The sequence below is a fragment of the Pseudophryne corroboree genome, unplaced genomic scaffold (genome assembly GCF_028390025.1).
Source record: "Pseudophryne corroboree isolate aPseCor3 unplaced genomic scaffold, aPseCor3.hap2 scaffold_778, whole genome shotgun sequence".
In the NCBI taxonomy this organism is placed as follows: Eukaryota; Metazoa; Chordata; class Amphibia; order Anura; family Myobatrachidae; genus Pseudophryne; species Pseudophryne corroboree.
This window is the reverse complement of record NW_026970357.1, coordinates 206,260-221,455: the sequence shown is the minus strand read 5'-3', so window position 1 is coordinate 221,455 and position 15,196 is coordinate 206,260. Positions and strand designations below refer to the sequence as shown.

At 44.5% G+C, this 15,196-nt stretch overlaps 1 protein-coding gene and 1 pseudogene across 1 annotated transcript in view; one reads left to right on the top strand and one right to left on the bottom strand.

Moving 5' to 3' along the window:
- The window catches only part of LOC135040896 (gastrula zinc finger protein XlCGF57.1-like), a 223,327-nt gene that overhangs the window by 77,507 nt on the left and 130,624 nt on the right, over window positions 1–15,196 (bottom strand). The gene's annotated exons all lie outside the window — the stretch shown is intronic.
- Window positions 4,088–4,206, top strand: LOC135040899 (5S ribosomal RNA; annotated as a pseudogene).

Here is a 15,196-nt window from a genome sequence, read left to right as displayed (position 1 = left end):
AATGGTTGTCTAGCTGAGCTCCAGGGGTGGATGATGCCAGTTGGCTGTGATTCAGTCTTTGTGAAACATAATAGAAGCTCACCAGCAAAGGACAAGACTACAGCTTTACCAACCATCTGGATTTATGCTTTGGTGTTTGGTTTGAACATGTGCTGAATCTTTGTGTTGTCCTGGTATGTGGCTGACACAGACATCAGGTATCTGCCACATACAAATACTCATTCTTCCATCTGTGGACCATAGCCAGAATCAAGCACTTGATTCCCTCAGATGTTCGTAGACTACTGCAATGCCATCTACCTGGGTCACCCAGCAAAAGAATTACAGAGCTTGCAGCTAGTACAGAATGCAGCAGCCAAGCTGTTACCTAACCAGCCCGTTCCTGCCACATAACACCCATTCTCTACTCCCTTCACTGGCTGCCTGTAAGATGACAAATCTATTTTATAATTGGCTAACTGACCTTCCCAGCCCACATTACATGGTCCAAGGTACTAGAAGCAGCTTCTGCCTCCTTACTGCCCTGCTTGCTTGCTTCTACAGATGAAGGACTGTTACCAGCAGTACCAATAATCTCCTGTAATTTATTTAAGGGTCAAACTTTTAGTTTTGCAGCCCTGACCATGGAACTCACTGCCTTGCATAGTCCAAGAGGCCTCCACACTAGAGACCTTCACAAGCAGACTGATGACTGTTACGTTTTTCATTAATGTATTTACAGATGGGTCCTCCGTTATCTTGACTGTTTCTGCACCTAGACGGAGGTTTAGTCACACCTAGGCAATAGCTTAGGTTCCTGAGTTTAATCATGGACAGGCGCGATGAGGCATGACTGGATATTCAGCATGCAATACACATCTCCACCACTGGGTGGCTAATGCTTCACTAATCCAGTACTTTAGTTTGAATAGCAGCAGATTGATCTTCTGTACAAGCTCTGGCAAATGGTCAGTGACGACTGTAATGTTAATATACAGTCCTGTACTGCATAGTGTACACACAGATGGTGACCAATGGTCAGACGGACAGAGTAAAAAAGAAAAAATAGTTTATTCAGATGCAAACTAACATGTTAAAACACTTGTGTAAGCAGACGCAACTAATGTGTGAACACTTGTGTATGCAGACGCACCTAATGTGTGAAAGGAATAATGTAGCAAATTGACTTTACAGTATGTAAAGTGCACAAAATGAGCATCCGAGTCCCCTAATGGCATAAACAAACACCAATGGGAAGGAATCGCTCTTTGCAGTACTTTTACACATGAACTTGAGAATCTTCCATGCAGTGTTGTGGGCTAGCGATGAAGGCTCTCATCTGCCACGCTGAGAGTCCCGGGTTCGATTCCCAAAATGTCAGGTTATTTTTGTATTCCCGTGACATCAACTTTATCATTATTTTTTTTCTGTGTAATCCATTGTAAAACATTCAAAGGAAGGGTGCACACAGGTTTCACACAAATCGGGGTAAATCTGCAGGAGTGACTCATTCGCTATCTAACATACACAGCGGTAATGAGCACCTATAGACATACCAGTAAATATAAATTAGTGTATTCTGATGCAACTAACTGTTCGAGCAACAGTACTGTAGATCGTCGGCGTTAGAGAATCTGTGTTGTACATTATAAGCTGTTCGTTCTAATTAGTACTCTAATAGAAAAAACTGTACAGAGATACTAAGGACAGTGATTTGGCATCCAGGAACTTAGGGATGAGCTTTTATTTCTCTCCATTATACTTAATACTACGGGATTTGGACGCTCACATATCCCAAACATCAATAGACCATACTGTACCTGTAACACGTTCGTTTGCATCTGTATATGCTGTACTATTTGCACCTGTACTGTATATACTGTTATAGACTGTATGACATACTGTAGCGTAATGAGACGCACCAGTAAAGTAGTTCTTACGCTGTAGTTCAGTATTGTATGTTAATGGAGACCACACGCTTGCGCATTGGTGATTTAAAAAAGCGACATCTGGTGGATGATCTTAGGTATTACACTCAAAGGTAACGCCAAACGCTCTGTGTGCCTTCCTACGACTAGGCGCGCCTCCTTGCGCCCAGGTACGCTGCGTATGCCTGATCGCGACTAACGCCTCAGCCAGCCAAGATAACGGAGGACCCGTCTGTATATTTAGTTCCTAAATAATACATCCCAAATGCTTAGGTCTTTTTTCTGCTGTTTATTTTGTATCTTGTGCTTTGTGTGAATGTCTAATACCAGTTTCCACAATCTGTATTGCTGCACGACAATATGGCGGCCATTGGAACGTGTTTTCACTTCTAGTTTGCCTAACTTGTTGCAGACACTCATCTTGATCAGGAGTGTCGAGTGTTTTCTGATACAAGATCCTGTCCATATATACCCTGTACATTATCATGTGCATTAGAGTCACCCAGGTTCCATCTGCGGTGGTTTGTTGTATGTTACATCTATATGGTGCGGATACTCCCCTGTATGATTTCATAATAAAAGCTTTTGTCTGCATCTAATTATTGCATTAAAGCTTTTATTTTTTATTCTGTTTTATATTCCCGTCTGAGTAATTACGCCATAATGTCTAATCTCGGAGTGGACCCCAGAAGATGTAAAGAAACCGTGTAAGTTTACCATCATTCTGTTTCGTGTAAGCATACAGGTTAGTGATGGCACGGTGGTCACTGACCGTCACATTCAGGTGGTATAATGGAAGTGGGAATGTCTGGGCTTATTCTAGTCTACTGCAGAAATAAAAAACTCAGCCTTTATCCTGCTTAAAAAAATTACAAAGCACATAAATCAAGCTTCGTAGGACAAGACAGTGTCCACATTAATGGTGGCACATCATATGGGCCCTCATTCCGAGTTGTTCGCTCGTAATTTTTTTTTTGCAACGGAGCGATTAGTCGCTAATGCGCATGCGCAATGTTCGCAGTGCATCTGCGCCAAGTAAATTTGCTAATAAGTTTGGTATTTTACTCACGGCTTTATGAAGAAATTTCTTCGTTCTGGTGATCGGAGTGTGATTGACAGGAAGTGGGTGTTTCTGGGCGGAAACTGGACGTTTTATGGGTGTGTGCGAAAAAACGCTTGCTTTTCTGGGAAAAACGCGGGAGTGTCTGAAGAAACGGGGGAGTGTCTGGGTGAACGCTGGGTGTGTTTGTGATGTCAAACCAGGAACGAAACTGACTGAACTGATCGCAGTGTAGGAGTAAGTCTCGAGCTACTCAGAAACTGCAAAGAAATTTCTATACGCAAATCTGCTAATCTTGCGTTCGCAATTCTGCTAAGCTAAAATACACTCCCAGAGGGTGGCGGCTTAGCGTGTGCAAAGCTGCTAAAAGCAGCTAGCGAGCGAACAACTCGGAATGAGGGCCATAGGCTGAAGACCCATGCTTCTGGTATATATGGCATAACTCACTCTTTGCCCACAAAAACCTTCCTTTCACCATTCACAATGTCCACCATTGCCCCTTAAGAAGGGACACAACTTTCCTTTGCTTGTTCCACCTCCTCCTCTACAGAGCCCAGGACCACCTTCATGTTTGTCAAGGGGCGCTTGGACCCCGAAACGTCGGATCACTTGTGTGTGAAATACACTTGAATCTCAAACAGACTTGGAGTGCCGCCTGCTTTGTTGTTTACTATATATATATATATATATATATATATATATATATATATCTTTAGGATTGTTGAAGTATCTTCAATTTGTGATTTTGCTAAAATATGATAAAACCACAGGATATCTGCTTTTGGGAACTAATGTTTATTGGAATTTTGTGTGCTAAATCATATACACCCAGAATTGGGGATTAATCCCTGTTAGACAATTATATATAATCTGTGTGTTTCTCATTGAACTGAATTTTATGCATTATTGGGGATCAATCCCTGTTATATTATCATACTCAGCTATTGTACTTACATCACTGCCTGATTTCTTTTGCTCTCATTAGTATAACAATCAGCACAAATGTTGCTTAATGCTCTGTTCTTGTACCAACAATAATTCAGACATTTATGATATGCTCAAAATAATGTGTATGAGTATCCGCACACTGGAATTGACTGCACAGATTGGAGATTTAGCCACCTACGGTCAAACCGCACTGAGTATGCCCAATCTCGTCTGATCTTGGAAGCCATACACTGCAGGGCCTGGTCAGTACCCGGTTGCGAGACCACGAGGGAATACTAGGTACCGTAGGTATTTTATTCTCCAGTCATTTGTGTCCTTCCGATTTTCTGTGCAGATCCAGGTATTTAATTTCTACTTTCCTTTTCAATTGTGCTAGTCTGACAGGCTACAGCTGAACCCAACGGAGTTACCCTATTCCCAATTAAAAAAATTATCAATTAAGGAAATCTCTAGACCACTAAGGGAATAAAGATAAATTCGCTCATCTAAATCCTATCGCTCGAAATTGTAGCAATTATGCTTTGAAAAATTATTCATCTATATTTGCCTTCTCCCTCTCTTTTTAAGTATATCTCATAAAAGTTAAGTATTCATTTTCTCATATTTCATCATCTTATTAATTAATTTTTTCATAAGTGTGCCCTGGAAAAGATATATAGCTGCCTTTGTCTTTTTTCTCTTATAAAAGACCACACCCCTTGTTATAGGATACTAGACATCGCCTTCCAACCTTTATCTGACCCTTCCTATCATGCAACGGCGAATCCCTTAGTCCTGGAACTGTTTAAACTATTGATACTCGCTGATGTGGTGCAAGGGAGTTATATCTAAAATGTACACTATTTGGGTTAAATATGTAATGTTCTAATAAACCTCTACGCGCTCACAAACTCCGTCGTAAATACCCATATCACGCGCATGATCGCAGGAGCGATCCTACGCAAATTGCGGATATGTGCACGCACGGCGGATTGAGTGCACGCGCAGCAGGCATGTGCATGGGGTTAGTACAGGGCATATGCATTACAATATTTTTCGACTTTTACATTTGTTAATACCAGGTATAAGATTGCATTGTACCTGGTGGGTTCCTCAATTAGTTGAACTAAGTAGTTATCATTAAGTGTGTTTAAGAACCTATTACCCCTAGCAGTATCACATGAATCGTTTTTCCAGTTTTTCTCTGGATATTTAAAATCTCCCATCACTACCATGTCTCCTACTCCTGCTGCTCTTTCAATTTGCTTCAGTAACAATTCCTCGTTAGATACATTAATACCAGGCGGCCTGTAGCATACTCCTAATACTACCTTTTTTATTCCCTTTTAGCCACATGCAATTTCTACCCCATAGCATCTCGACCGTATCTACAGTCTCCTCCTGCAAATCCTCCCATATATCAGTTTTTAAAAATGGTTTTACGTAAAGGCACACCCCTCCACCCTTAAGTTGCCTTAAGTTTCTTGCCTAATTCCCTATAGTCTTTTTTTAAGGACATCCCACCTTCTGCTGACTTTGTCATTGGTGCCAACATGCACAAAGACCACCGGGTCTTTCCCAGCCCCTCCCAACAATCTATCTACCCGGTCCGCGATGTGCCGCACTAGAGCACCCGGGAGACAACAGACTGTACGGCGATCATGGTCCGGGTAGCAGATTGCTCTATCTGCCTTCCTGATGATAGAGTCCCCCTACCACCACCATCTGACTAGGTACCTCACTATCTTTTGTCCCAACTGTGCCAGAGGGGCTGCTCCTCTGGATGCTAGAGGGAGCAGTCCCCTCCTCCACCGTCATTTCCTCAGTATCATCCTCCGAATCTTCGTCCTGCCGTGCAAATTTATTCGGTTTGATAGTCCGAAGATGTCGAGGTCAACAAGTATCCAGCCAAGAGTCATTACCTTCACTATCTTTATGCACTACTTTCTCCGACTGATCCTCCCTGGTGAATACTGAGGAAAAAAATTGTTCAGTATTTCCGCTTTTATTTTATCATTGTTTATTAAAGCTCCCAATTCATCTTTTAATGGGCCTACGTTCTCCTTCTTTAACCTTTTACTGTTTATGTATTTATAAAACGGTTTAGGATTGCTTTTACTCTCTCTAGCGATTTGCTTTTTGTTTACAATTTTTGCTGCGATTATTACTTTTTTGCATTTTTTATTGCATTCCTTGTAATGCTGGAATGACTCCTCCCCTCCATTAGATTTAAATGTTTTGAAAGCACGCCTCTTTTTAGCCATTGCTTCTTTGACCTCCTTATTAAGCCACATTGGTTTGTTTTTAGTACTCCATGCTCATGGGAATGAATTTGTGAATATGAGCATAGGAATGAATTTGTGAATATTGCTATCAAGCAACCCTTTCAAAGCATCCCACATTACTGTTGTGTCTTTACCATGAAACAAAACTTCCCAATCAATCTCGTTTAGTGCCTGTCTCAGCATATTGAAATTAGCTTTTCTAAGGTTAAATGTTTTAGTTGTTCCCTTATAGCTGTTTCTTGATACTGATGTCGAATGTGATCATATAGTGGTCACTGTTTCCCAAAGTCTCCCCAACTTTAGTGTTTTATATAATGTCCACATTATTGGTAATAACTAGGTCCAGAATAGTTTTACCTCTAACCATATAAAAACATCGATGTATATTTTATTTCTAAAATAATTAAGATCTGGTGTGGTCACAACACCCTCAACTGCATACCAATTATAATTTAATAATTCTCATTCGTAAAATTAAGTGTGCTGATTAGAATAATGTCCAGACCGGCAATATATTATGCCACAGATTCAGTCCGTAATAGGATCCTTTATATTAATTTACACCCAATGATAGAAGGACACCGGTGTTTTCATCCAGAAACTGTGCACCACAAATAAGTACAGTCACAGGTACCTTTGCTCACTCTGTCCCTTGTGCTTGTAATACGGGACCTGTTTGCAAGTTTGAGGAGCTTTAAGTGTGACCCGAGCGTCCCCGGAATTACACGGTGTAATGGACAACTGTTACCTGTGCGTTGTAGCGGTGTGGTGCATATGTGAAACAGCTTCTGTGTCCGTGCAGCAGGGTGAAGAAAGGTTTCCGTACGGGCAGCCCGACAGTTCTCACGAGGGGGCTAATACTGTTGCTCAACCCACTTCAGCAGTCAGCCGCCTCGCTACTCCGGCTTCCAAAGATCACTGTTCTCTCCGACACTGTGTGAATATAATTTCCACGATTTGCTCGTAGCAGGTGCCAAGTGCTCTGGAGATGCCGGGGGACGGTCTGGACAATTCAGCAGTCAGCAGTCACTTAAACAAGGAGTCCTAGACGCGTTTCGTAACATCCAGTTACTTCTTCCATAGGCGGTACCGCACCGGTGTCCTTCTATCATTGGGTGTAAATTAATATAAAGGATCCTATTACGGACTGAATCTGTGGCATAATATATTGCCGGTCTGGACATTATTCTAATCAGCACACTTAATTTTACGAATGAGCATTATTAAATTATAATTGGTATGCAGTTGAGGGTGTTGTGACCACACCAGATCTTAATTATTTTAGAAATAAAATATACATCGATGTTTTTACATGGTTATATGTTTAAATAAATATTTACAATTAAGAATGGTGTGGAACAATTAATTGGTTCTATAGCGCGACCTCTTTTCCATTTAAATCATAATTGCTTTATTGAAGCCATTAGAGACAGGCTTCTGGGGTCTGACGAAATAGAACCATTTTTCTTATGATCACAAGGTGGCAGAATTTTATACAACATTTATCATTTATATCGCTTGCGCCATCAGGTATAATCTTTTCTAGTTTTACCTCTAGTTGGGTCCTCGACTAATTGAGTCAAGTATAGATCCTTTAATGTATTTAAGAACCTGCTGCTCCTAGTTTTTACACAAGAATCGTTACTCCAATTTATATCAGGATAGTTAAAATCCCCTAACACTAGGATGTCCCCCATTCCCGCAGCTTTTTCAGTTTGATGTAAGAGTTGTTCCTCGTCATGTACACTAATATCTGGTTACTTGTAGCACGTGCCAATGACTAGTTTCTTTACCTCTGTGCCCCCACTTGTGATCTCACCCCATAGCGACTCCACGTTATCTCCAGCCTCCCTGAAAATACCCTCTATTAAGTTTGGTTTTAGAGATGGTTTAGGAAAGAGACATACCCCTCCTCCCCTTTTGGTAGCCCTGTCCCTCCTGAAAAGAGAATATCCCTCCAAATTCGCAACCCAGTCGTGAGAGTCGTCCCACCATGTTTCCGTAATACCTATAATATCATACTGAGACTTTGATACAAGCCATTCCAATTCCCCCATTTTACCCGATAGGCTTCTTGCATTCACAAGCATACATCTTAGCTTAGCCTCTCCATTACCCGTGTTTTAGTGGTATCTTATCTATATTTACAAGAGCCTTTCTAGACTTACCTTTACTGACTGTTATTCTACTCCCTCCCTTTCCACCCCATCATGCTTAATACAGACTTCCTCACTACTATCTCTATCTGACCTATTAAGACTTTCTAACCCCCCCCCCTGATGTTAGTATCCTCCCTTATGCTATGCACATTACATTCTATATACCGTATTGCTGAGCCATATACGTCATTAGGTGATAAATTGGGAATATCTTGGGCAATACCTGTGTCAGTATTTCCGGTGTCAATACCCATGCAAATACCCTTGCCATCTGACCTTATGCTCCCTACTTCTCCACCCCCAAATTGTTCACTACCCCCATCCTTACTGCTCTCCCTAATTAACCCGCAGCTTCTAGCTAAACCCTCCCCCCAGGCTCTTAGTTTAAAAGCTCCTCCAACCTTCTAACCATCCTGCCCCCCAGCACTGCAGCCTCCTCCTCATTCAGTTGCAATCAATTGCGACAAAGATGGCGCCTGACTGAGAAGTCCGCCCAGTATTCCAGGAACACAAACCTTCCTACATCAGTCTCTAAGCCACACATTTACCTCCCTAATCTCCCTCTGCCTCCCTGGGCTAGCGCATGTCACTGTTAATATTTCAGATAATATTACCCTAGATGTTGTCACAACTGAGGGCCTGAGCTGACGGGAGGCAGCCTCAGTTGTAGGGGCTGAGATGTACCGGAACCTGGGAGGTTGTATCAGACCCCTGGACATGTAAGTAACATGAATAATAACTGCCCGAAGGCGTGACCACGACAACTTAGATAAAAGTCAATGATGTTTATTATGACAACTCCGCATCACAGCAGCAATAAAAGAAAACGTAAAAGTCAGCAAAGAATAAATACAGTTCCTGAGTACTACAGCATGGCAGGAGCCACAGGGCACTGGTAGTGTGAGATAGTTCTTATGATCTTCTAGATGGAAAGTCCTTACCAGGCCCGGCTGTAGCAATGGAGATAACCCAGGATTGTACCAGCTGGTGTTCCAGGAAGAGCTGGGTTGCTGAAGGTAAAACAGCTGCTGTGGATACTGGCTGGAACCAGACTGTTGTTAGCACGGAGTGGATACTGGCTGGAACCAGTTAAATAATAAATGAACTTTGGGAGCGATGAAATGTGAACTGAAATGTAGAACTTGAGAGCGGAGAAATAATAATTCCAGTGGAGAGTGGTAAAGTGTAGAAAGGACACCGGCCCTTTAAGGGAAGCTGTACTCTGCTGGAAGCTGAGGCTGGAAGCAGGTAGTGTTGTAGCTGGAAACAGATGAATCCACAATGGATTGGAGAGTCAGGCTACACCGCAGGTGGAATGCTGGTGCGGGTCTCTATGGTGGAAGTCTTGAGACAGGAGCTGGAACCTGGAAGACAATCATAGAAGAGAGACAAACAGGAACTAGGTTTGACAACCAAAGCACTGACGTCTTCCTTGCTCAGGTACAGCTTACTTATACCTGCAGCAAGGAAGGGGTTGGCTAGGCAATTATGCAAATCAACAACACAGACAGCAGATTGGTGGAAATGATCAGATGACAGAATCCAAGACGGCTGCGCCCATGCAGACACTTGGAAGGAAGTTTGGTTTGTAATCCATGTGGTCTGGGAAACAGTAATGGCGGCGCCGGCCACCGGAGACAGGAGACGCCAGGCTGATAGATGCACATTTAACCACGCGGGCACAGCGGAGGCCGCGGCTGATGAAAAGACCACTCTGCATGTGGAAACTCAGGAACAGCGGAATCCGGTCCTGGAACGCTGAGCCCGCCTTAGGAGGCATCTGAAGGGTAAGTAATGGCGTCCAGATACCCGGATCGTGACAGCACCCCCCCCTTTAGGAGTGGCCCCAGGACACTTCTTAGGCTTTAAAGGAAACTTTGCGTGGAAATTTCGGACCAAGGCAGGAGCATGGACGTCAGAGGCATTGGTCCAAGAGCGTTCTTCAGGACCATAGCCCTTCCAGTCAATGAGATACTGAAGTTGACCGTAACGGTGACGTGAGTCCAGGATCTTGGCCACTTCATACTCAATGCCTCGTTGAGTTTGGACTTTCGGAGTTGGTGGAAGTGAGGAATGAAACCGATTCAAGATTAGCGGTTTCAACAGGGAAACATGGAATGTCCTGGGTATTTTTAAGAAGGGAGGTAACTGGAGTCTGTAAGCAACAGGATTGATGACTTGATCAATTTTAAAAGGACCGATGTAGCGAGGTGCAAACCTCATACTGGGAACTCAACCTCAAATTCTTCGTGGATAACCATACCCGATCACCCACCTTGAGAGCAGGAACTGCGCGACGCTTCTTATCCGCAAACTTCTTGTACCTGAACGATGCCTTGAGCAGAGCAGATCGTACGCTCTTCCAGATATTGGCAAACTGATGCAAGGTGATATCCACTGCGGGAACAGAAGTTGCTGGAAGCGGTTGGAACTCAGGGACTTTAGGGTGGAATCCAAAGTTGGTGAAGAATGGTGTTGAGGAAGATGAAGAATGATACTGGTTGTTATGACAGAACTCGGCCCAGGGAAGTAATTGAACCCAGTCATCTTGAGAGGAGGACACATAGATGCGGAGGAAGGCCTCCAAGTCCTGATTCACCCTCTCAGTTTGACCATTGGTCTGAGGATGGTAAGCCGTGGAAAACTTTAACTTGACTTGGAGGACTTGACATAAACTTTGCCAGAATTTGGCTGTGAATTGAACTCCTCGATCTGAGATAATTTCTTCTGGAAGACCGTGGAGTCGGAAGATCTCTTGTATGAATACTTGAGCCAACTTGGAAGCTGACGGAAGACCGGTGAGAGGAATGAAGTGTGCCATCTTGGTGAACCGGTCAACTACCACCCAGATGGTATTGAACTTGTTGCACATGGGCAAATCTGTAATAAAATCCATCGACAAATGGGTCCATGGTCGACGGGGAACAGATAGTGGAACCAGTTGCCCCGCAGGCGACTGGCGGGATACTTTATGTTGAGCACACTTTGGGCAAGATGCAATAAACTCCAAAACGTCCTTTTTCAGAGTTGGCCACCAATAGGACCTAGAGATAAACTCCAGGGTTTTTTGGATACCTGTATGTCCGGCAAAACGGGAAGCATGGGCCCAATGCATGAGCTTCTTCCTTAGTGTCGGCTTCACAAAACTTTTCCCTGATGGGGGCGTAGAGTCCATCCCTACCGTGGAGAATGCCAACGGATTTAGAATAGGATGCTTGTCTGAAGACTCTGACTCATTTTCTTGCTCCCATGAGCGGGAAAGGGCATCGGCCTTGCGATTCTGAGAGCCCGGACAGAACTGGAGTTTAAAGTCGAACCTGGAAAAGAAAAGTGCCCATCTGGCCTGACGAGGGTTGAGACATTGTGCGCCTTTTAGATATAGAAGGTTCTTGTGGTCTGTAAGGATGGTGATTGAATGAGAAGCTCCCTCCAACAGATATCTCCACTCCTCTAGAGCGAGCTTGATGGCTAGCAACTCCTGGTCGCCAATGGCATAGTTGCGCTCCGCTGGGGAGAACTTCCGTGAGAAGAAACTGCAAGGATGTAAATGACCATCTTTAGCCCTCTGAGATAACACCGCTCCTACTCCAACGGAGGAGGCATCCACCTCTAAGATGAAAGGAGAGTCGATGTCAGGCTGTTTCAGGACAGGTGCAGAGATGAACCTCTGTTTTAAAAGATGAAAAGCTTGCATGGCTTCTTCAGACCACTTGGACGGGTTAGCACCCTTCTTGGTGAAAGCAGTAATAGGCGCCACAATGGTGGAAAAGTCTCGTATAAACTTTCGGTAATAATTGGCGAACCCTAAGAACCTCTGGACCCCTTTGAGGGTTAAGGGTACCGGCCAATTCTGGATTGCTTGTAGTTTCTCAGGATCCATCTCTAGTCCGGAACCGGACACAATGTACCCTAGAAACGGAATGGACTTGACTTCAAAGACGCATTTCTCTAATTTGCAGTAGAGATGATTGACACGGAGACGGGACAGAACCTCCTTTACCCAGAAACGATGTTCCTCTAAATCGTTGGCAAAAATGAGGATATCATCTAGATAGACCACGACATGACGGTATAGAATGTCTCTGAAGATCTCATTGACGAAATGCTGGAAGACAGCTGGAGCATTGCTCAATCCGAAGGGCATGACGAGGTACTCATAATGTCCGTCACGGGTGTTAAATGCGGTCTTCCACTCGTCACCCTCACGGATCCGGATGAGATTGTATGCACCTCTCAGGTCCAGCTTTGTAAAGATGGTAGCTCCGCTAACTCTGTCAAAGAGCTCAGTAATCAGGGGTAAAGGATAGCGGTTCTTGATGGTAATGTCGTTCAAACCTCTGTAGTCGATGCACGGCCGCAGACCACCATCTTTCTTCTTTACAAAAAAGAAGCCTGCGCCGGCTGGAGAAGAAGAAGGTCGAATGAACCCCTTTGCTAGGTTCTCTTTAATGTATTCCTCCATAGAATGTGTCTCGGGGAGAGACAACGGATGAGTTCGGCCTCGAGGTGGAACCTTCCCTGGAACGAGATCAATCGGGCAGTCCCATTCTCTATGAGGAGGAAGGATATCAGCAGAAGCTTTACTGAACACATCCGTGAAATCTTGATATGGAGGAGGTGGAACATCAGACGACCTGGGGGAGGAAGAACAGACAGGCAACACTTTAAACAAACATGTCTTAGTACAGGAGGAACCCCATGCCAGGATTTGCGTAGTCGTCCAATCAATTGTAGGATTGTGAAGACGGAGCCATGGAAGGCCCAGGACCACAGGATGTGTGGCTCTTGGAATCACTAAAAATGAAATAAGTTCGGAATGAAGAACTCCCACTCTCAGACGAACTGGTAGAGTCCTTAGAGAAATAACTGTATCAAAAATTTTACTGCCATCCACAGCAGTTAAGGAAAAGGACGAAGGAAGTCTCTCGGTGGGTAGGGACCACCGTTTAACATAGGCTTCAGTAATAAAGTTCCCAGCTGCTCCGGAATCCAGGAGGGCAATGACGTTCTGATAACGTTGAGCAACTTGAAGCGAGACTGGGAGGTTACAATCTTGAGGAGATGGAGAGGAGATCATTACTCCTAGCCGGCCCTCTCCTTGGCGAGCTAGGATTTGGAGTTTCCCGGACGTTTGGGACAGGCATTAATGGTGTGAGACGGAGCTGCACAATACAGACAGAGAAACTCGGAGAGACGTCTTCGGCGCTCAGCAGGAGTTAAACGGGAACGGACAATTTGCATGGGTTCATCTGTAGTTGGTGACAGTTGGCGAGGAGGAGGAGTAGAAGATTTTGGAGCAGATGATCTTCCACGCTCAGTTGCTCTCTCTCTGAAACGTAAGTCAACTTTCGTACAAAGTGAGATTAGCTCATCTAACTTGGAGGGTAAGTCTCTGGTAGCTAACTCATCTTTAATACGCTCGGATAAACCATGCCAGAATGCAGCATACAGGGCCTCGTCGTTCCATGCCAGTTCGGATGCCAGGATCTGGAACTGTATAAGATATTGTCCTACAGTACGTGATTCCTGGCGTAAACGGAGAATCTCAGACGAAGCTGAAGTTACCCGGCCTGGCTCGTCGAAGATGCGCCTGAATGTTGACACAAATGCAGTGTAAGAAGATAGCAGGGTGTCGGACCTCTCCCATAACGGTGATGCCCAGTCAAGGGCTGAGCCACTGAGAAGAGAAATAATGTAGGCAATTTTTGTACGGTCACTGGGAAAATTGCCAGGTTGTAGCTCAAACTGAATCTCACACTGGTTGAGAAATCCCCTGCAGAATCTTGGAGATCCGTCAAATTTTGCTGGCGTTGGAAGATGAAGACGTGGAGCAGAAATGGGTAAGGTGGGTGGGGTTATAGCTGGAGTCACTGTGGTTGACGCACCAGACGCGCCTGATCCACGGAGAGTTGTCTGAATCCCATCCAGCCGAGTAGAGAGATCCTGGAGACAGCGGATGATGTGGCCCTGTGCAGCCTCCTGATGTTCTAGTCGGGCTGCCAGTTCTTGCATCGGCCTGGCCGCTTGATCCTGGTCTCCGGCTGGATTCATTAGGTCAGTGCTTACTGTCACAACTGAGGGCCTGAGCTGACGGGAGGCAGCCTCAGTTGTAGGGGCTGAGATGTACCGGAACCTGGGAGGTTGTATCAGACCCCTGGACATGTAAGTAACATGAATAATAACTGCCCGAAGGCGTGACCCCGACAACTTAGATAAAAGTCAATGATGTTTATTATGACAACTCCGCATCACAGCAGCAATAAAAGAAAACGTAAAAGTCAGCAAAGAATAAATACAGTTCCTGAGTACTACAGCATGGCAGGAGCCACAGGGCACTGGTAGTGTGAGATAGTTCTTATGATCTTCTAGATGGAAAGTCCTTACCAGGCCCGGCTGTAGCAATGGAGATAACCCAGGATTGTACCAGCTGGTGTTCCAGGAAGAGCTGGGTTGCTGAAGGTAAAACAGCTGCTGTGGATACTGGCTGGAACCAGACTGTTGTTAGCACGGAGTGGATACTGGCTGGAACCAGTTAAATAATAAATGAACTTTGGGAGCGATGAAATGTGAACTGAAATGTAGAACTTGAGAGCGGAGAAATAATAATTCCGGTGGAGAGTGGTAAAGTGTAGAAAGGACACCGGCCCTTTAAGGGAAGCTGTACTCTGCTGGAAGCTGAGGCTGGAAGCAGGTAGTGTTGTAGCTGGAAACAGATGAATCCACAATGGATTGGAGAGTCAGGCTACACCGCAGGTGGAATGCTGGTGCGGGTCTCTATGGTGGAAGTCTTGAGACAGGAGCTGGAACCTGGAAGACAATCATAGAAGAGAGACAAACAGGAACTAGGTTTGACAACCA